At 42.3% G+C, this 24,217-nt stretch overlaps 1 protein-coding gene across 1 annotated transcript in view; it reads right to left on the reverse strand.

Moving 5' to 3' along the window:
- ntm (neurotrimin) overlaps positions 1 to 24,217 on the reverse strand; it is a 478,802-nt gene that overhangs the window by 312,518 nt on the left and 142,067 nt on the right. The window lies entirely within an intron of this gene.

The raw sequence follows: 24,217 nt of genomic DNA on the forward strand, positions 1-24,217 counted from the left end.
TTTTCATGCCAGCCAGGTAGGCTATACTCCTGTTTTAAAGAGAAGCAATGTGCTTAATATTAGGAAAGTTGAGAAATAAATATAGTAGGCCTAGTCTATAGAAAGCTGATGGGAGCCCCCTCTTTATAATGGAAGCCATCACTCTGTTTTCTCAAGCAATTGAATATCCTATAGAAATGTTGCTCAACATGAACTCATGGGCTCTCATGAAATGTTTGATTAGATTTTCGATCACATTTGCATTGATGTCAGAGTGATTAGAGGGACAATAAAGTGCTGAGTACCAGGCATTTAGCAAGTTTGGTAGGCTGCATCAGAGCTTGGAGAAGCCAAATTACCGTGACTAAACGTTCACGTGGACTGCCGTCATGACTCATGACCGCTGGTGTGGCGGTAATACAGTCACTGTAACAGCCCTAGACGACACCCAGGCATTCGTTCTAACATTCTGGCAATGTTCTTATCCCTTGCTTGCTAGCTAGTCAACTACAGCTAACTTACAGTCACATCAAAAAGTGCAGCCAGAATAACAGCAAAGGAGCTGCATTTGCATTTGTTTAAGCTGTTTTATAATGACATTTATTTGTCTCTCTCGTCAGGACACTGTTGTTCATAGGAGCTAGCCAACAACACAGCTAACACAATCAATTCAAACTGAAGCTGAAAAGACTGCAAACTCGTGGCACTAAGTTTCGTGTAACTTTTTTTCAATGGACATTTCTTTGTGTATATATCCAGAAAAATGATGCCAGCTGATTCATGATTTCGACTGTCTGACAAACGCTGCCTGCATGCCTGCCTGTCTCTTGTTCCGACTCCCGACACGTTCATTACTATGGGACAGCTGGAGATTACATTTGAATATTGAAACAATGTTGCAAATGTCAGAGAGACAGACCGCAAGGTTTATACAAAACTCTGCTGTTGAAAACGACATGTTAGTCTAAAAGAAAAGTGAGATCATGTCTAGATGCTTTTTATAGTGCTTGGCTGGGCTGATGAGACAGTGGATTGCTGTGTCAAATGGAACAGAGTAAACAAGCATTTTAACGTTTTAGATTTAGCCTGTGGTAACTTGTGGAATAGACACCAGCTGGAAGCGGTTTTAACCAATCAGCATTCAGGATTAGATCCACCCGTCGTAGAAAATGTCATAATATCAGGGTTCAGATGGACCTGCAAACTGTTTTGTTAGTGGTCCTTAAAACAACGATCAGTCAATGGGAAATATCATTATACTCTTGTGTAAAGATCGGTAGACATTTTACAAATAGGGAGGTTTAGGACCCTCGTAAGACATCACAGTAAAATAGAGAGATATATTGCAAAAGGAAATAGCAAAATGGCATTATACTGACAAAGATGGGACATCGGAGGGTTGGAGTTAAGATCACAATGTATGGATTAGCTGCAGTAGGTGAAAATCCAGCACTTGCAGGAGGAAATTAGGAATATACAGTATGTATTATTATTTAACTATTTGTACAGTATATGTGAGAGAGAATAGCTGTAGGTAGCAGTAGAAATTATTGTTGTCCATTAGTTTAATCCAATCAGGGTAGGGATGGTAGGGTAAAAAAATAAACAATAATAATAATCAAATACAAATGAGGGGGATTAGAAATGATGCAAACAATTAAACAATCTATCTGCAATATTAAAGCTGATCTACTGGCTGGCAAGTGGCAGAGTAGGAAAGCCCTTTAGGGTATAATTTCATCTGAAGACATCTACAGTCTTTTCCTTCATACCATGAATGTGTGGTTATGTCAAAGTCCATTTTTTTTATTTCACCTTTATTTAACCAGGTAGGCTAGTTGAGAACAAGTTCTCATTTGCAACGGCGACCTGGCCAAGATAAAGCATAGCAGTGTGAACAGACAAGAACACAGAGTTACACATGGAGTAAACAATAAACAAGTCAATAACATGGTAGAAAAAAAGATAATCTCTATACAATGTGTGCAAAAGGCATGAGGAGGTAGGCAATAAATCGAATAATTACAATTTAGCAGATTAATACTGGAGTGATAAATCATCAGATGATCATGTGCAAGAAGAGATACTGGTGTGCAAAAGAGCAGAAAATAAAATAAATAAAAGCAGTATGGGGGGTGAGGTAGGTAAATTGGGTGGGCTATATTCCGATGGACTATGTACAGCTGCAGCGATCGGTTAGCTGCTCGGATAGCAGATGTTTAAAGTTGTTGAGGGAGATAAAAGTCTCCAACTTCAGAGATTTTTGCAATTCGTTCCAGTCGCAGGCAGCAGAGAACTGGAAGGAAAGGAGTCCAAATGAGGTTTTGGCTTTAGGGATGTTCAGTGAGATACACCTGCTGGAGCGCGTGCTACGGGTGGGTGTAGCCATCGTGACCAGTGAACTGAGATAAGGCGGCACTTTACCTAGCATAGCCTTGTAGATGACCTGGAGCCAGTGGGTCTGACGACGAACATGTAGCGAGGGCCAGCCGACTAGGGCATACAGGTCGCAGTGGTGGGTCGTATAAGGTGCTTTAGTAACAAAACGGATGGCACTGTGATAAACTGCATCCAGTTTGCTGAGTAGAGTATTGGAAGCTATTTTGTAGATGACATCGCCGAAGTCGAGGATCGGTAGGATAGTCAGTTTTACTAGGGTAAGTTTGGCGGTGTGAGTGAAGGAGGCTTTGTTGCGAAATAGAAAGCCGACTCTAGATTTGATTTTGGATTGGAGATGTTTGATATGAGTCTGGAAGGAGAGTTTGCAGTCTAGCCAGACACCTAGGTACTTATAGATGTCCACATATTCTAGGTCGGAACCGTCCAGGGTGGTGATGCTAGTCGGGCGTGCGGATGCAGGCAGCGAACGGTTGAAAAGCATGCATTTGGATTTACTAGCGTTTAACCTGTTGGGGATGGGGGCGCTGTTTAGACTATTTATGCTAATTTGGCTAATTTTTTAAACGGCTTCCCACAAAATCCTTGATCGTACAATATGCATATTATTATTATTATTGGATAGAAAACAGTCTATAGTTTCTATAGGAGTTGAAATTTTGTCTCTAAGTGGAACAGAGCCCATTCTACAGCAATTTCCCTGACATGGAGTCAGATTTGAGAAATGTTGGCCACTCTTCTGAAGTCAGTTAAAGGGGCACTGTCGTTGCTATGACTATACGGACACTTCTTACGTCTTCCCCTGGATGCCTTTACGTGATGACGATTCCAACGGGGTCGATTGCGCGTTCACAGGCCCTACAAATGAAAAAACCCTGAAGCTAGTCATTCTTTGGGAGCTGCGTCATGAGCCTAGAGGACACCGGCGCGCACCTGTTCCAAGCGTTAGTTTAGCCTGTTATATTTCTCCGGTCATCTTTTCACTCGTTATAGGAGTTAAAAACATCATAAGGTAGTTAATTTAAAGCGTTTTATAGCAATTTATATCCGTTTAGTGCGATTTTGGGACATTTATTTTTGCAACGATGTGAAAAGTTGGGCACGCTTTTCAGTTCATCCCGAACGCAGTTGACATTTCCACATGGCAAGAGGACAGCTTTCCACCAAAAGACGATTTCTCCCAAGAAAGGATCCTTTGCCCAAGATACTGATGGAAGAACAGCTCAAGGTAGGACATTTTTATTATGATAAATCGTGTTTCTGTCGAAACATTTTAGTGGCTTAGGACGCCATGTTTTTTGACGTAGCTTCGCTTGGCGCAAACTGTATTGAAAAGTAAGGATAAATTAAAAAATGTAATAACGCAATTGTATTAAGAATTAAATTGTCTATCAATCCCTGTCCACCCTGTATTTTTTAGTCACGTTTATGAGTATTTATGTATAAGAGTAGATCACTGTCTAAGTGGCGCAAGGACATTTTCTTTACCAGCTTGTCTACATTTCACATTGTCTAACCATGATTTTGGTGGCTAAATATAAACATTTTCGATCAAACTGTATATGCATGTTGTAATGTGATGTTACAGGAGTGTCATCGGAAGAATTCTGAGAAGGTTAGTGAAAAAATTAATATCTTTTGGCGATGTTGACTTTTATCGCTCACTTTGGCTAGAATCAATGCTGGGCTGCTAATTGCTATGTGCTAAGCTAATATAACGATTTATTGTGTTTTCGCTGTAAGACACTTAGAAAATCTGAAATATTGTCTGTATTCACAGGATCTGTGTCTTTCGATTCGTGTATGCTGTGTATTTTTACGAAATGTTTGATGATTAGTAGTTAGGTAAACACGTTGCTCATTGTAATTATTCTAGTCCATTTGTGATGGTGGGTGCAATTGTAAACTATGAAGTCTACCTGAAATATGCACTTTTTTCTAACAAAACCTATCCCATACCATAAATATGTTATCAGACTGTCATCTAATGAGTTTTTTTGTTGGTTAGGGGCTATAAATATCTTAGTTTAGCCGAATTGGTGATGGCTACTGGTGTTGGTGGACAAATAAAAGATGGTGGATTATGCTAATGTGTTTTTAGGTAATAGATGTACATCTTTACATATTGTGTCTTCCCTGTAAAACATTTTAAAAATCGGAAATGTTGACTGGATTCACAAGATCTGTGTCTTTCATTAGCTGTATTGGACTTTAATGTGTGAAAGTTAAATATTTAAAAAAAATATTTTTTTTGAATTTCGCGGCACTGGTTTTTCAGTGGGGGGGGGGGGGTGTGCCGCTAGCGCCACGCTGATCCTAGACAGGTTAAGAGTAGTTGGATGCCACGGAAGGAGTGTTGTATGGCATTGAAGCTCGTTTGGAGGTTAGATAGCATAGTGTCCAAGGAAGGGCCAGAAGTATACAGAATGGTGTCGTCTGCGTAGAGGTGGATCAGGGAATCGCCCGCAGCAAGAGCAACATCATTGATATATACACAGAAAAGAGTCGACCTCAGAATTGAACCCTGTGGTACCCCCATAGAGACTGCCAGAGGACCGGACAACATGCCCTCCGATTTGACACACTGAACTCTGTCTGCAAAGTAGTTGGTGAACCAGGCAAGGCAGTCATTAGAAAAACCGAGGCTACTGAGTCTGCCGATAAGAATATGGTGATTGACAGAGTCGAAAGCCTTGGCCAGGTCGATGAAGACGGCTGCACAGTAATGTCTTTTATCGATGGCGGTTATGATATCGTTTAGTACCTTGAGCGTGGCTGAGGTGCACCCGTGACCGGCTCGGAAACCGGATTGCACAGCGGAGAAGGTACGGTGGGATTCGAGATGGTCAGTGAACTGTTTGTTAACTTGGCTTTCGAAGACCTTAGATAGGCAGGGCAGGATGGATATAGGTCTGTAACAGTTTGGGTCCAGGGTGTCTCCCCCTTTGAAGAGGGGGATGACCGCGGCAGCTTTCCAATCCTTGGGGATCTCAGATGATACGAAGGAGAGGTTGAACAGGCTGGTAATAGGGGGTGCGACAATGGCGGCGGACAGTTTCAGAAATAGGGGGTCCAGATTGTCAAGCCCAGCTGATTTGTATGGGTCCAGGTTTTCCAGCTCTTTCAGAACATCTGCTAACTGGATATGGGTAAAGGAGAGGCTGGGGAGGCTTGGGCGAGTAGCAGCGGGGGGGGGGGGGGCGGGGCTGTTGGCCAAGGTTGGAGTCGCCAGGAGGAAGGCATGGCCAGCCATTGAGAAATGCTTGTTGAAGTTTTCGATTATCACGGATTTATCGGTGGTGACCGTGTTACCTAGCCTCAGTGCAGTGGGCAGCTGGGAGGAGGTGCTCTTGTTCTCCATGGACTTTACAGTATCCCAGAACTTTTTGGAGTTAGAGCTACAGGATGCAAATTTCTGCTTGAAAAAGCTGGCCTTTGCTTTCCTGACTGACTGCGTGTATTGGTTCCTGACTTCCCTGAACAGTTGCATATCGCGGGGGCTCTTCGATGCTATTGCAGTTCGCCACAGGATGTTTTTGTGCTGGTCGAGGGCAGTCAGGTCTGGAGTGAACCAAGGGCTATATCTGTTCTTAGTTCTGCATTTTTTGAACGGAGCATGCTTGTCTAATATGGTGAGGAAGTAACTTTTAAAGAATGACCAGGCATCCTCAACTGACGGGATGAGGTCAATATCCTTCCAGGGTACCCGGGCCAGGTCGATTAGAAAGGCCTGCTCGCAGAAGTGTTTTAGGGAGCGTTTGACAGTGATGAGGGGTGGTCGTTTGACCGCGGACCCGTAGCGGATACAGGCAATGAGGCAGTGATCGCTGAGATCTTGATTGAAGACAGCAAAGGTGTATTTGGAGGGCAAGTTGGTCAGGATAATGTCTATTAGGGTGCCCATGTTTACGGATTTAGGGTTGTACCTGGTGGGTTCCTTGATGATTTGTGTGAGATTGAGGGCATCAAGCCTAGATTGTAGGACTGCCGGGGTGTTAAGCATATCCCAGTTTAGGTCACCTAACAGAACAAACTCTGAAGCTAGATGGGGAGCGATCAATTCGCAGATGGTGTCCAGGGCACAGCTGGGAGCTGAGGGGGGTCGGTAGCAGGCGGCAACAGTGAGAGACTTATTTCTGGAGAGATTAATTTTTTTAATTAGAAGTTCGAACTGTTTGGGCATAGACCTGGAAAGTATGACAGAACTTTGCAGGCTATCTCTGCAGTAGATAGCAACTCCTCCCCCTTTGGCAGTTCTATCTTGACGGAAAGTGTTATAGTTGGGTATGGAAATCTCAGAATTGTTGGTGGCCTTCCTAAGCCAGGATTCAGACACGGCAAGGACATCAGGGTTGGCAGAGTGTACTAAAGCGGTGAGTAAGACAAACTTAGGGAGGAGGCTTCTGATGTTGACATGCATGAGGCCAAGGCTTTTTCGATCACCGAAGTGAGAGAAACACAGTAGTCATATGAGAACCACAGTAGTCAATAGGGGTTAAATGCTCCACTACATTAATTCACAGGCATGTTTTATTGAATGGAGCCCTGAGTCATACACTAGTTACCCTGGCCTTGAACTATATTAACACATGCCTGATGTGCCTTCTTTTGTTACATAACACATGTGCATCAGGGATGAAGTCTTGATGTCCAGGGGCTCTATGTATCAAGATACTCAGAGTATGAGTGCTGGCCTAGGATCAATCTTATTGTGATCTAGAAGGCAAAACTGATCCTAAATCAGCACTCCCAAGATTGTTACATATAGCCGCTGGTCCTGAGAGTACAGAACAGCGGTCTTGTTCTGGCTGAAGTGCCCTATAGGTCTGCGTTAATGATCTCAGAAAATACCATATAGGCTTTGTAGTCTGACAACTCATGTGGTAACAGTTAGAGGTCGACCGATTAATCGGAATGGCCGATTTAATTTGGGCCGATTTCAAGTTTTCATAAGAATCGGTAATCGGCATTTGTGAACACCGATCATGGCCGATTACATTGCACTCCACGAGGAGACTGCGTGGCAGGCTGACTACCTGTTATGCGAGTGCAGCAAGGAGCCAAGGTAAGGTGCTAGCTAGCATTAAACTTATCTTATGAAAAACAATCAATCTTAACATAATCACTAGTTAATTAACTACACTTGGTTGATGATATTACTAGTTTATCTAGCTTGTCCTGATTTGCATATAATTGATGCGGTGCCTGTTAATTTGTTATTGAATCACAGCCTACTTCGCCAAACGGGTGATTTAACAAGCGCATTCGCGAAAAAAGCAGTCGTTGCACCAATGTGTACCTAACCATAAACATCAATGCCTTTCTTAACTTCTTGCGACTACAGGGGGCTGCTGTTTTCTCATTAGCATAATTGCATTACAGATTAAACGGCTTCCTACTAAATTCTTGCTCGTACAATATGCATATTATTACTATTATTGGATAGAAAACACTCTCTAGTTTCTATAGGCGTTGGAATTTTGTCTCTGAGTGGAACAGAACTCATTCTACAGCAATTTCCCTGACATGGAGTCAGATTTCACACATTTTGTCCCCTGATCTGGAGTCAGTTTAAAGGCCACTGTGAACGCTATCAGGATACGGACACTGCTTACGTCTTCCCCTGGATGTCTTTACGTGATGACGATTTGAATGGTATCGATTGCGCAATCACAGCCCCTATAAAACAAAAACACGTGTAGGTAGGAACTCTTTTCCAGATGCGTCGGGCGCGCGGTGGACACCGACCTGCTCTTTTTCCTAGCATTAGTGTAGCCAGTTATATTTCTCCGGTCATGTTTCTACTCGTTATAGGAGTTAAAAACATCATAAGGTAGTTAATTTAAACCGTTTTATAGCAATTTATATCCGTTTAGTGCGATTTTGGGACATTTATTTCTGAGACACTGTGAATCTCTGGGCACGGTTCCAGTTCATGCCGAACGCAATGGGCATTTCTACATGGCAAGAGGACAGCTTTCGACCAAAAGACGATTAGACCCAAGAAAGGATTCTTTGCCCAAGATTCTGATGGAAGAACAGCTCAAAGTAGGAACAATTTATTATGATAAATCGTGTTTCTGTCGAGAAATGTTAATCGCTTATGACGCCATTTTGTTTGACGTAGCTTCGCTTGGCGCAAACTGTATTGAAAAGTAAGGAAAATTTAAAAAATGTAAATCAGCGATTGTATTAAGAATTAAATTGTCTATCAATCGCTGTCCACCCTATATTTTTTAGTCACGTTTATGAGTATTTATGTATACGACTAGATCACTGTCTAATATGGCGCACGACATTGTCTGACCAGCTGGGCAACTTTTGTCATTGTCTAACCATGATTTTGGTGGCTAAATATGCACATTTTCGAACAAACTGTATATGTATGTTGTAATGTGATGTTACAGGAGTGTCATCTGAAGAATTCTGAGAAGGTTAGTGAAAAAATTAATATATTTTGGCGATGTTTACGTTATCGCTCTCTTTGGCTAGAATCAATGCTCTGGTAACGTTTGCATATGTGGTATGCTAATATAACGATTTATTGTGTTTTCGCTGTAAGACACTTAGAAAATCTGAAATATTGTCTGTATTCACAGGATCTGTGTCTTTCGATTAGTGTATGCTGTGTATTTTTACGAAATGTTTGATGATTAGTAATTAGGTAAACACGTTGCTCTATGTATTTATTCTAGTCCATTTGTGACGGTGGGTGCAATTGTAAACTATGATATCTACCTGAAATATGCACATTTTTCTAACAAAACCTATCCTATACCATAAATATGTTATCAGACTGTCATCTGATGAGTTTTTTTCTTGGTTAGTGGCTATCAATATCTTAGTTTAGCCGAATTGGTGATAGCACCTGATGGAGTAAGAAACTGATGGAGTTAGAAAAGTGGTGTCTTTTGCTAACGTGGTTAGCTAATAGATTTACATATTTTGTCTTCCCTGTAAAACATTTAAAAAATCTGAAATGGTGGCTTTATTCACAAGATCTGTATCTTTCATTAGGTGTCTTGGACTTGTGATTTAATGATATTTAGATGCTACTATTTAATTGTGACGCTATGCTAGGCTATGCTACTCAGTGTGGGGGGGGTGGGGGGTGATCCCGGACCCGGGGTAGATACTCGTGAAAGGTTAAAATCAATACACAAGTATACATTTTTAAACCTGCATATTTAGTTACTATTGCCTGCTAACATGAATTTCTTTTAACTAGGGAAATTGTGTCACTTTTCTTGCGTTCTGTGCAAGCAGAGTCATGGTATATGCAGCAGTCTGGGTCGCCTGGCTCGTTGCAAACTGTGTGAAGACCATTTCTTCCTAACAAAGACCATAATTAATTTTCCAGACTTTTACATAATTATAACCTAACATTGAAGGTTGTGCAATGTAACAGCAATATTTAGACTTATGGATGCCACCCGTTAGATAAAATACGGAACGGTTCTGTATTTCACTGAAAGAATATACGTTTTGTTTTGGAAATGATAGTGTAACGCTCGTCTAAGTCGTCCTCCTCATCTGATGAGGAGAGGCGAGAAGGATCGGACCAATATGCAGCGTGGGTTGAATACATAATGAATTTATTAAATAAAGACGAACACGAAGAACACTTGAATAAACTACAAAATAACAAACAACGTGAACAGACCTGAACTAGAGAACATATAACATGAACGCACGAACAGGAAGGAACACACGAAAATGAATGAAAGAACGAAACAGTCCCGTGTGGCACAAACACTGACACGGAAGACAATCCCCCACAAACAAACAGTATGAACAGCCTACCTTAATATGGTTCTCAATCAGAGGAAACGTCAAACACCTGTCCCTGATTGAGAACCATATAAGGCTAATAGAAAAGAACCCAACATAGAAACACATAACATAGAATGCCCACCCCAACTCACGCCCTGACCATACTAAACAAATACAAAAACAAAGGAAAACATGTCAGGAACATGACAGATAGTTTCCAGATTTGACCATATTGATGACCTAAGGCGTATTTCTGTGTGTTATTATATTATAATTAAGTTTATGATTTGATAGAGCAGTCTGACTGAGCGGTGGTAGGCAGCAGCAGGCTCGTAAGCATTCATTCAAACAGCACTTTCGTGCATTTGCCAGCAGCTCTTCGCAGTGCTTCAAGCTTTGCGCTGTTTATGACTTCAAGCCTATCAACTCCCGAGATTAGGCTGGCAATACTAAAGTACCTATTAGAACATCCAATAGTTAAAGGTATATGAAATACAAATGGTATAGAGAAATAGTCCTATAATAACTACAACCTAAAACCTCTTACCTGGGAATATTGAAGACTCATGTTAATAAGACCCACCAGCTTTCATATGTTCTCATGTTCTGAGCGAGGAACTTAATCGTTTGCTTTTTTACATGGCACATATTGCACTTTTACTTTCTTCTCCAACACTTTCTTTTTGCATTATTTAAACCAAATTGAACATGTTTCATTATTTATTTGAGACTAAATTGATTTTATTGATGTATTATATTAAGTTAAAATAAGTGTTCATTCAGTATTGTTGTAATTGTCATTATTACAAATATATATATAAAAAACGGCCGATTAATCGGTATCGCCTTTTTTTTGGTCCTCCAATAATCGGTATCGGCGTTGAAAAATCATAATGGGTCGACCTCTAGTAACAGTGCATCACTTGTCAGCATTACTGGCCCAAGAATGACATAACACTAGTGTCAATCTAATGTGGGAACTGTATGGGCATGCAATGACTAACAGTTGGGGAAAAGATGCCTGATGTAATTACCCTTGGGTTGGATCTGATTTTCCCACATTCAAATTGGTCTTTGTCTTGTCATTTTATTGTCACAGTCCTGATACACTGAGCCCTGGTCTGGGTCTTTAGAGGTTGGGTGTAGGTCTCAACAGATCCGGTCTGGGTCTTGGTCTGGTTCTCGAGGCCTAACTCCATCCCAGCTGTGCATAACCGATATGCAGTATCAAGTCAATAATAAGAGAACCCAGCTGATAAATGACATCCACCATCCTTTTCCCCCCAACCGTTGTGAGCTAAGGAACCTGGGCCAAAATCTCAATCATTGTTCTCCATGGTCATCGATCACTTCTTCACTTCAAGAAGAAATGTACGTTTTAACAAAATGTTCCCTTCGAGGGCATATGCACCCAACAGGAAGTGACCTTCAAATGATGAATTTTTCAAAAACCTCTTCAATTATTCATGACACTTTATTCTGAAATATTTAATTTACATAAATTCTATTTAACCCTTATTTTACCAGGTAAGTTGGCTGAGAACACATTCTCATTTACAACAACGATCTGGGGAATAGGTACAGGGGAGAGGAGGGGGGATGAATGAGCCAATTGGAAGCTGGGGATGACTAGGTGGCCATGATGGTATGAGGGCCAGATTGGGAATTTAGCCAGGACACCGGGGTTAACAACCCTACTCTTATGATAGTGACCACAGAGAGTCAGGACACCAGTATAATATCCCACCCAAAAGACAGCACCCTACACAGGGCAATGACCCCAATCACTGCCCTGGGATGTATATTTTTTTAGACCTGAAGAAAGACTATCGCCTACTGGCCCTCCAACACCACTTCCACCAGCGTCTGGTCTCCCATCCAGGAACCAACCCTGCTTAATTTCAGAGGTAAACCAGCAGTGGGATGCAGGGTGGTATGCTGCTGGCTTAAGTAGTCACACCCCCTGAGACATTACATGTTATAATGTATACTAGTCCTGTGTAGCTCAGTTAGTAGAGCATGGTGCTTGCAACACTATGGTTGTGGGTTTGATTCCCAGTACAGAAAAAAAAGTATGAAAAATTTATCCACTCACACCACCACTCACACCACCTTGTAGAAACACCTTTAGCGGCGATTACAGCTGTGGGTCTTTTTGGGTAGGTCTCTAAAAGCTTTACACACCTGGATTGTATATATTTTTTTGAAGTATTACTTGTGTGCCTTGTTGCAAACAGGATGCATGTTTTGTAATATTTTTATTCTGTACACGCTTCCCTCTTTTCACTCAGGTTAGTATTGTGGAGTAAATGTTTTTATTTTCCCTTTATTTAACTAGGCAAGTCAGTTAAGAACAAATTCTCATTTACAATGACGACCAAACCCAGGGTAGGCCGCCCTATGGGACTCCAAATCATGGCCAGATGTGCTACAGCCTGGATTTGAAGCAGGAACTGTAGAAACGCCTCATGCACTGAGATGCAGTGCCTTAGATCGCTGCACCACTTGGGAGTCCTACAACATAACTACAATGTTGCTGATCCATCCTCAGTTTTCTCCTTTCACAGACATTAAACTCTGTAACTGTTTTAGTCACCATTGGCCTCATGGTAAAAACCCTGAGCGGTTTCCTTGTTCTTCGGTAACTGCGTTAGGAAGGACGCCTGTATCTTTGTAGTGACTGGGTATATTAATACACAATCCAAAGTGTAATTTAAAACCTTCACCATGCTCAAAGGGATAATGGCGCTGAACGAGATGGCTGCCGTTTTACGATCCCGTAACCAATTGTGCTCTTGTGTATGTTAATTCGCGTTATTTGTAACTTATTTTGTACATAATGTTTCTGCCACCGTGTTTTATGACTGAAAACAGCTTCTTGATATCAGGGCAGCGATTACTCACCCCATACTGGAGGAATTCTTCTTCTTCAACGAGTCAGATGGGAAGGATTTACTTCGAATGCCTGACATGGCCCTCATCCCCATCATTCGCAGGAGGAAAAGACAGAGATATTGTGGACGACGGTCCGGGTGCCTTGTAAGGATCCGTCGCCGAGAGGGTAATGTACCTTTACCATCAGTCCTATTAGCCAAAGTACAATCAATGAATAATAAAAATAGATGAGCTACGAGCACGTATATCCTACCAATGGAACATTAAAAACTTTAATATCTTATGTTTCACCAAGTCGTGGCTGAACGACGACATGATTGACATACAGCTGGCGGGTTTTAAGCTTTTTCGGCAGTATAGAACAACGGCCTCTGGTAAGACAAGGGGCGGCCGCTTTTGTATATTTGTAAGCAACAACTGGCGCACAAAATCTAAGGAAGTCTCTAGGTTTTGCTCGCCTGAAGTAGAGTATCTCATGATAAGCTGTAGACCACACTAGTTACCGAGAGAGTTTACATCTATATTTTCGTGGCAGTCTATATACCAAAGCAGACCAACGCTGGCACTAAGACTTCACTCAATGCACTGTATGTGACAAATAACATTTGATTTGATATTCAATGTTTGCTTTTTTTATTTGTACCCATCTACCAATAGGTGCCCGTCTTTGCGAGGCATTGGAAAACATCCCTGGTCTTTGTGGTTTAATGTGTGTTTGAAATTAACTGCTCGGCTGAGGGACCTTACAGATAATTGTATGTGTGAGGTACAAAGATGAAGTAGTCATAAAAAAATTATGTTAAACCCTATTATTGCACACAGAGTGAATCCATGCAACTTATTATGTGACTTGTTAAGCACATTTTTACTCCTGAAGTCATTTAGGCTTGGCATGACTTGCCAAAGGCTTGCCAGGGCTCCCAAGTGCCGCAGCGGTCTAAGGCACTACATCTCAGTGCAAGAGGTGTCACTACAGTCCCTGGTTCAAATCCATGCTGAATCCGGCCGTGATTAGGAGTCCCATAGGGTGGTGCACAATTGGCCCAGCGTCGTCCGGGTTTGGCTGGGGTAGGCCGTCATTGTAAATAAGAATTTGTTCTTAACTGACTTGCCTAGTTAAATAAAAGATCAAAGGGGTAGAATACATTTCAGCATTTAATTTGGTATTACTTTTGAAAAACATAATTCTGTATTATGGGGTATTGTGTATAGGCCAGTGACAAAAATCTCAATTTAATCCATTTTAAAATAACAAAATGCGGTAACATAACAAAATGTGGAAAAAGTCAAGGGGTGTGAATACTATCTGAAGGCACTGTACATATACATGAATGCACACACACATTGACAGTAACAGATTTCTTGGGAAGTTCAACACTGATTATTCACTAGATAGATCACGCACAGACATGCATGCACACACACACACAGCTACATTTCTCAAATAGGAAATACCACTTTAGACTGTTCAGACCATGTGGGCAGAAAAGATTGCATATTGAGAACTAGCAGCTTGTTTTTCCCCACCGGTACATGTAGCCTAAATAGGTACATATCAATGAAAGGATTACACTTGGATAAATGCTTTGACTGACACCTGCTTCTCATCTACTAACTTCTGTTACGAACATGCCAAACATGTTTAGTAGTACAGTAGGCTGAGATGAATAAGTCAATTATTACTGTAGAACTTGCCCAATTCAATCAATTGCAGGTAACAGAAAGCGCTCTTAAAGTTCACTCAGAATGTTTACACCATATTTTACACTGCGTAAAATGGGCTGTTTACGAGTGTGTACATATAAGTCAGAATATCTTTAATGATAAGAAGTAGAAGCGCATTATTGAGAAGTCCAAACAAAAACAAAGCTTGACCAGTCTTGGTTAGACGGCTCTGGAAGGTCATGGACCTTTACACATGCTTAGCCCCAAACACCTTGTCTATTGTCCTCATATCATTCCCCAGTTCAGCTCAGCAGGCAATCTACTCAAAACATGTATTTACTGAGCCTATAACCTAGTTCATACATTTTAAAACGTCTCAATAAGAATGATAGAAGTTAATGGAGTCTATATTCATACAATCATCAATTAAAGATCCAATATCAAATCAAACTTCAATTCAAACTTTATTTGAAGTGCATTTAAAATAACAACACACTTAAAACAATAAAATGAAAAAACAAGCACGGCAATAAAACAGGTCAAATGTTATCAAAGAACATAAAACAAAGGTGTCATTGATCACAAGTCAAGCTAAAAAGGCTAGTTACAAATTGGATTTTAATGCCTCAAACAGTTTCACAGTACAATGCAAAGTTCCATATAAAAAACAGATAATAAAATGTTGAAAAAGTACCAAATAAAGACAAACAATTCTGAATAATATTTTTTTTTTACCGCTACAATTTTAGAAATAAACAGCAGCTTTACTCTCAAATGTAATTTCTCATAGTTTCACCTCCAATAAGCCTAATGTCTAAAAAGCAGCCCTGCTTGAAACTGGTTCTAACACAATTACTGTCTCTGTAGTGCTGGCAAACTGCACTTTAAAGTGCTTCATAATTTTCTGAACTGGAATAAACTGCCTCTGTTACAGATCCTAATGCTTTGCCCCAAACCTCAACAGGGGGCTTCTTGAAATGATATAGATTCAGATATTTCAGGAACCAATTTACACGAGCCATAACATGAGAAATGTGTATGTTTTCATGTGCTGGACCAACAAGCACATGACAAGAGAACAACTGTGACTGTCAGTGGAAAACCACTTTGCAAGTACAGATGATGAGCAAAAACCTCTACTTTGATCAGTGCTTATAACCTCTCCCAGCATGTCTACCTTATCATGTTGTTCTGTCAGCTGTACAATGGTGAGATCATTGTTTGGATAAATTAATGTGAAGGCACTTTACAGATCATTCCTATATTCACTTGCTATGACAAACAGCTGTTTAAGGGCCATGCAAATATTGTCTGAGCTCACTGCAAATGTAACACTGTTCAGATCCATATTCTCACTCTGATCAATGGCATGTATACATGTAAATGTACTTGGTACCATCAGGACCTACTGTACACGTATGTCATCGCTCATGAGCGCCTGCTAAAAAGTTTCTAATATCATCAGCCAGTTGGCCAAACCATGCTATTAGGCAGTTAAAACCTTCTCTTTAACTGAACTGAGATGCTATGATTGTTGGTCTTCTGTTTACCTATGAACTCGTTCAAATGGAAAGCACAAGAAACCATATACTCAACCATAGTCCAAAAAGCATTTCTTCAAGTGGTTATGGAGGTGCATATTTGGTGTGCAATACTGTTTTCCATACAACCTTGCAAAGCTCTCACAGAACTGTTGCAAGTGGCGATGAGCCTCTCCAACTCCTTCTTCTGCAATACATCTTGTACATAAAATGTACAGGCTTTGACAAAATGGGTCCAGCAATCATAATGGGCACCCTCCACAAGCTGCAAATAAGGAGTAAACGCATGTCCAATTTTCCCTTTCTTGTGCATTGAAACCCTGATGGGATTTTAGCGGGTAGTTGGCCCATGTCTGCCGGTGCTTTCAGTACATCAACTTCAAGCTGAATGTTTCGTAGTATTGCATCATCCAGCACACCAATATTCTTCCAGACAGTAAAAACGTGTTTTGTGGTCCCCAGTAAAAGATGATGCATAGGGTCCACTACAGCCATGTCTATGGGCATGAAATATGGACATTTAAATAGCTTAGAGAATCTTGCCCCAGTTTCAGTCTCTCTTGTTTTCCTCTCTGCCATGGTCTTCACCTGTGTCCACATACTCCCTTGCATTTTGTGAACCTCATTCTGACGTTGCAGTACGTGGTTGTTCATCCAGTGAATGATGGAGTTTTCTACTTTTTCCACAGAAATGTCTGTAGGCATTTGTTGCAACCTGTGTTAGCTTGACCTGAATCTGTTTTGTTGAACAGATAAAAAGCTGGTCAAGTAGCCTACATGAAAGTTAAAAGCATCACACTAAAAAAAAACTTTTCTAATAAACGTTTCGGCAATAAAGTATCCAACTGTATAAATTGTTATGATATAATATCAATGTACACTAGCATTAGCGAGCATGAAAACGATACCACTTCAAGGCACAACAATTCATTGGGTGGTGTGGGTTCTACTGGCGGTCATTCAAAAAAATCTATTCTCACACAGGTCGCAAACAATGAACAACTCCCGGAATTACTATTCGTCTCACCAAGCCATGAAAATGGTTACAGATAACATTTATAAAGGTACTCCGAGTCCACAATACTCTATACCCCATGGCCACAACCTTCCAGATGCGACTCTGCAACAAGGTAAGAAGTAGTCCTATTATTTGTCAATAAAGCAATCTAGCTAGCTGTCATGCCTACTCCCTCTCTCCTGGTCATCATTTTTATTCCTCAGTTGACATCTGTCATTTTTATTTTATTACGTATACCTTTAACCTTTATTTAACTAGGCAAGTCAGTTAAGAACAAATTCTTATTTTCAATGATGGCCTAGGAAGAGTGGGTTAACTGCCTTGTTCAGGGGCAGCTCGGGGATTTGAACTTGCAACCTTTACAGCTCCTAGTCCAATGCTCTAACCCCTAGGCTACTTGCCCCCCCATTAGGTAGTATTGTTTTCTCTCATGTTCAGTACGCTTCTTATGTTTGTTCTTCTGTATCGGTTCATTATTAAACTCACCTTCTGCACCTGCTTTCTGACTCCCGGCATATGTTACACGAGTATAGCTATCTCTGCTTGCTAGCACTATAGCAGCTGTAACTCTAGCAGAGGTAGCTAGTTAGCCAAGTAAAATTACTACAACCAATATAGTCAATAACTAATGTTACTAGCTAGCTAGTTAATAAATGTTGAATTTAACATGATCATGTTACATGGATTTTAGTTGTAGGAGTAAGAAATTGCACATTGCTGTTTTGACAGAAACAAGCTAATGTTAGCTGGCAAGCAAAGTTAGCTAGCTAGCTACCAATGCATAGTTGGCTAACATTAGCTACCCAATGTTGGTGGAAGAATGGATAGTTTGGTAGCTAGCTAAAGTTAGCTATATAACAAAGCCACGTAAAATATAGCAAAGGAGACAAATGGCTATTGGCTGTTTATTTTTTAAATTGATACAATTTGTTTGTGGGACCCGCGGGCCCGCCTGGAGTCTCCTCGTGCGAGGGAACGATGCATCACCAGAAAATGCATCACCACTGACTCCCACTCACTCACCCACCATTAGGTGCCCCTCCACAGTCCAGTACATCCTGTGCCTCCTCCCTGCACTCGCCCTGAGGTCCATGTCATCAGCCCGGTGCCACCTGTACCGGTCCCACGCATCAGGCCTCCAGTGCGCCTCCACAGTCCAGTTCGTCCTGTGCCTCCTCCCCGCACTCGCCCTGAGGTGCGTGTCATCAGCCCGGTACCACCTGTACCGGTCCCACGCATTAGGGCTCCAGTGCACCTCCACAGTCCAGTACGTCCTGTGCCTCCTCCCCGCACTCGCACTGAGGTGCATGTCATCAGCCCGGTACCACCAGTGCCGGTCTCATGCACCAAGCTTTCAGCGACAGTTCCCAGTCCAGAGCTTCCGGCGACAGTTCCCAGTCCAGAGCTTCCGGCGACAGTTACCAGTCCAGAGCTTCCGGCGACGTTTCACAGTCCGGAACCTCCTGAGACTGTCCGCGGTCCGGAACCTCCTGAGACAGTCCGAGGTCCGGAACCTTCTGAGACGGTCCGCGGTCTGGAACCTCCTGAGACGGTGGTCCGGAGCCTCCAGCGACGGTCTGCGGTCCTGAGCCTCCAGCGACGGTCCAGAGCCTCCAGCGGGGTTCTCAGTCCAGAGCCTCCTGCGAGGGTTCCCAGTCCGGAGCCTCCGGCGACGATCTACGGTCCGGAGCCTCCGGCGACGATCTACGGTCCGGAGTCCCCGGCGGCGATCTACGGTCCGGAGTCCCCGACGACGATCCACGGTCCGGAGCATCCGGCGACGATTCACGATCCGGTTCCGCCGGCGACGACCCACGGTCCGGATGCTCCGGCGACGACCCACGGTCCGGATGCTCCGGCGACGACCCACGGTCCGGTTCTTCCGATGAATCCACGAGCGGAGTGGGTACTTCGCCACGCACCGGAGCCGCCCCCGACAGTAGATGCCCACCCGGACCCTCCCCCATTGAGTCAGGTTTTGCGGTCGGAGTCCGCACCTTTGGGGGGGTACTGTCACGCCCTGACCATAGAGAGCTGTTTATTCTCTATTTTGGTTAGGTCGGGTGTGATTAAGGGTGGGTTATCTAGGGGAATTATATGTCTATGTTGGCCTGGTATCGTTCCCAATCAGAGGCAGCTGTTTATCGTTGTCTGATTGGGGATCATATTTAGGTCGCCATTTCCCCATTGTGCTTTATGGGATCTTGATTATGTATAGTTGCCTGTTAGCACTATTTTGAGCTTCACATTTCATTTGTTGCTTTATTGTTTTTGATCTTTGAGTTTTCTCTTCCTAATAAAAGGGATGGAAACATACCACGCTGCATCTTGGTCCAATCATTATGACGATCGTGTCAACTTCAGATATAGCATCTAGATGTGTGAGTGCATTTCATTTTCAAAACTTAATATCCAATGATGTGGGTTTATTTTTATTTACACATTCTACTGATGTTACACTTTGAGCATTATTGCAGAACCGGAGCAAATATCTCCTGCACTGCAGTGTTAAGCCATTGTGGACTCGACTGAATTCCTGCTCCAGTGAATTTCCACACACACACACGATGCAGATAAAACACAAAAATGCTGCCTCTTGACTGTTACCAAATTTGGACATAAGCTTAATCTTTAGTATCATTACTCTGATTATTACAATAATAATAACACCAGTAATATAGTTTTATGATCCACTCATCCTCCCATCTGCTCAGCCCTCCTGGGTCCTGGCTGCCGATGACTCCATCTGAACTCCCTCCCTCCGCCATCTGGCCTCGTGTCCACTAATCCCATCAGTCTCTGTCTCGCTCCCTCTCTCTCTTCACAACAATGCCGCCACGTGCGGTAATTGGCTTTGTCATATGTTTGTTTGCTAGTTTGTTTGTTTCGTTGTCTGAGTGTTTGTTTCGGGGTGGGTTTGTATGTGGGAATGTGTGTGCTACAATGACGGTGTGTTTGTGTGTGTCAGTGTGTGTATGTATGTCTGTGTGTATCACACTGATGACTCTTCCTTTGATCAAATAATGCTACTGAGTTACTAGACTACCATAATGAGTGGAGGGGTGGAGTATAAAGTGATTTATATTACTGTTATGGAATTTAAACTGGGCCTCACCCAGTCACACTGCTTACCGTATGACCGCATAGTTGTTTCAAATGTTGATATGAAATGGTGTATTCAATCCAACCTCTGCTTTTGGTTTAGTGTGCATCATTCTCGTACTGTATCTAAACAGAAACAGGGTTTTCCTATTTACGCATCTGTTTTACATGCAGTAGCTTTAATATGAAGGTGTTTTACAAAGCTCTGGCTTCAAGTCAAGACTGAGATTTACTCACTTCTGCAAAGAAACAACTGAACTGAGACAGTGGGGCTTTAATGAGCGAATTGCTGAGGGGGCAAGGCTCTGAAATAACCGATCAAATGGATTCATTAACAGCCTGCGCCACAGACGTCGCAAATGACCCAATGTCGTTAATGAGAGTAGAAGTTCCCGTCCAACATTATTGACAAGTGGAACGATGCTCCTGTGCTGTGGTGGATGCTGGGCAGGAAGTTGATTAAGCATCTAGAGCTAACAGGAAACGTTCCTTGGAACATATAGGGGGGAATTTATGTCCTGTTTTTAAGATGACAGATTTCCCAAACATTATTAGAATGAAATCGATGCAGTGCATATAGTCCCCCTGGATTGTTCCTGCAACAAGAAAACTGAAATGAAACACATATACACTTGCACTATTCCTAACCTAGCAGAAACCTTCTAGGAACCAAAAGTTAAGTCAATCAGGTGCGAGGGGAGGAGTTGGACGTCCCTAAAGGACGCACACACGCGGGCGCAGTGCTGCTCTGTAGCAGATGTGTCACACTCCCCCTCTGCTGCTGGGCTGCAAGGTGAATCTAGATGACAGACAACGTTATTTTCCTTTATTCACAAGGCACACGGCCGTCACAGGGGAGCATGGTCTAGCTTTCAAGGCAAAGGTTTACAAAGGCAAAGAACAACACAGAGGAAAGGGGGTTTGGCGACCAATAAGTATTTTCTAAGCCTCCCGCCTTGGGCTGAATGTGTCAATGTATAGTTCATACATTCATAATCTATGAGCAGAATTACTATATTACCTCAATTAGCCAAGAAATCTCTAGTTTGAAACAGACTGTTTTCTGGAAGCTGTGCCGTGCCATGTCCCTACATTTACCCCCATATGGGCCAGGCCCCTAGCAATTCGAATTACAGCCAATGAGCTTCAACCCCCTAGTCATTTGAGTGACAGCTAGCAAGACAAAAACATAAAGTGAGAGAGACAGCGATGATATGGTGCACATATCTGCACATTTGTGACGGAGTACGCAATCTTCAGGGAACACTTTTGGCTCACGGGTGCTACTTTCAGAACTCCTGGCAAAAAAAGTACACAGAAGTACCAGAGAATATCTTTAATAATTCCCATTCCAAACACAGTACAAAGATGACTAAGAGAAAGAACAAGTGCTACTATTAAATGAGGTAACTCTTTGCGAGAACTTTTCCTCACAATTTCCTGAATGTAAGTTCCTCTTTGAATTGCCACAGGGCAGCAATAGTGCAATCATTTCTCCTTCAAAAGCATTCTCGATTTACGTTTGTCTGTGACCTACTTTTCTGACCGTCCCCAAAAATGATTCACAGTGCGAGCTCTAACAGTCGCTCTGTCTCATGAATTTTTCCTCTCATGCAATTTATCTGTCATTATATATATTCAACTTGGATTTGGACGCTTTTTCTTTAAAGTGAGGCTGTATAGCCAGCCATTAAGGAGCCTTTGACAGATACAGTGCATTTGGAAAGTATTCAGACCCCTTCACTTTTCGAAAATGGACTAAATAAAAAAAATCCTCATCATTCTACAACTTGATTGGAGTCCACCTATGGTCAATTCAACTGATTGGACATGATTTGGAAAGGCGCACACCTGTCTATATAAGGTCCCACAGTTGACAGTGCAATTCAGAGCAAAAACCAAGCCATGCGGTCGAAGAAATAGTCCGTAGCTCCGAGACGGTGTCGAGGCTTGTGTCGAGGCACAGATCCAGGGAAGGGTATCAACTGCAGCATTGAAGGTCCCCAAGAACACAGTGGCCTCCATCATTCTTAAATGGAAGACGTCTGAAACCACCAAGACTCTTCCTAGAGCTGGCCATCCGGCCAAACTGTGCTATCGGGGGAGAAGGGCATTGGTCAGGGAGGTAACCAAGAACCCATGGTCACTGACAGAGCTCACTGACAGAGCTCCTTCCATAAGAAAAACCATCTCTGCAGCACTTCATCAATCAGGCCTTTATGGTAGAGCAGCCAGACAGAAGTCACTCCTCAGTAAAACGCACATGATAGCCCACTTGAAGTTCGCCAAAAGGCACCTAAAGGATTCGCTGGTCTGATGAAACCAATATTGAACTCTTTGGCCTGAATGCCAAGCATCACATCTCGAGGAAACCAGGCACCGCTCATCACCTGGCCAATACCATCGCTATGGTGAAGCATGGTGGTGGCAGCATCATGCTGTGGGGATCTTTTTCAGCGTCGGGGACTGGGAGACTAGTCATGATCAAGGGAAAGATGAACGGAGCAAAGTACAGAGAGATCCTTGATGAAAATCTGCTCCAGAGCACTCAGGACCTCAGACTGGGGCAAAGGTTCACCTTTTAACAGGACCACGACCCTAAGCACACAGCCAAGACAATGCAGGAATGGCTTCAGGACAGGTCTCTGAATGTCCTTGAGTGGCCCAGCCAGAACCTGGACTTGAACCTGATCGAACATCTCTGGAGAGGCCTGAAAATAGCAGTGCAGTGATTCTGTGCAGTAATTCTCCCCATCCAACCTGACAGAGCTTGAGAGGATCTGCAGAGAAGAATGGGAGAAACTCCCCAAATACATGGTGGGCCAAGCTTGTGACATCATACCCAAGAAGACTCAAGGCAGCAATCGCTGCCAAAGGTGCTTCAACAAAGTACTAAGTAAAGGGTCTGAATACTTATGTAAATGTGATATTTCTAAAAACCTGTGTTTTTGCTTTGTCATTAAGGGGTATTGTGTGTAGTTTGTTGAGGGAAAAAAATATTGAATCAATTTTAGAATAAGGCTTTAACGTAACAAAATGTGAATAAGTGAAGGGGTCTGAAAACTTTCTGAGTGTACTGTATCTGTTAAAGAACCTTTGAGGTGCAGTCCTGCGCAGGTCAGTTTTTTGGAGCTGCACCCGCCCGACCAGTATATAATTGTTCTGACATACGATCCGTGACCTACCTAATAACATTCATTTATTGAATTGTTTTTATGACTCCAGAGTAGTAGGCTATTAGGCTATTCTGCTTCCCTGCCTAGATAATTTGTAAACATTTGGATAAAAATAAACCATGCCATGGATTAAAAATGATAGGCCTATCTTCTTATTTTCACAATGTGGCACGTTGACAACTCAAATTGCTTTGAAAAAGAGGTGTCTAATTAGCTATCTTCTTACCTAATGAAAACATATAACCGACATAACAAAACAATACCTTTTCATTCAATATTGTTTAGATAATCAAATAGTTTAATTGAAACGTAAAGAATTCACAGAATCTAATAGGTTAGCTATAGGCTGTAAAAATAGATTACATTTACTTAGTAGGCTATTGGCTACTCAAATTGGCTATTGGCTACTTTTAGCAGCCACACAGGTTTAAACTTTATATGGCCTGTGTATGGTCTAAATAAACGAAAGCCTGAATTAATGTCGCATGGACCTGCCAATCGCATGGCACATTTGGCCATACTCACTTTGGCTATAGGCGTGAATCTAACATGCCCTGGTCTGAACTAATAACCTGTCATTTTGGGGACAATTCCTTTCACTGCAGCAAATCCCATTTCTAATAATGAAACCAAGCTAAGGTGACACACATTTAGGTGCCCCAGTCAGACAG

This window comes from Salvelinus fontinalis, chromosome 13 (genome assembly GCF_029448725.1).
Source record: "Salvelinus fontinalis isolate EN_2023a chromosome 13, ASM2944872v1, whole genome shotgun sequence".
NCBI classification, from domain to species: domain Eukaryota; kingdom Metazoa; phylum Chordata; class Actinopteri; order Salmoniformes; family Salmonidae; genus Salvelinus; species Salvelinus fontinalis.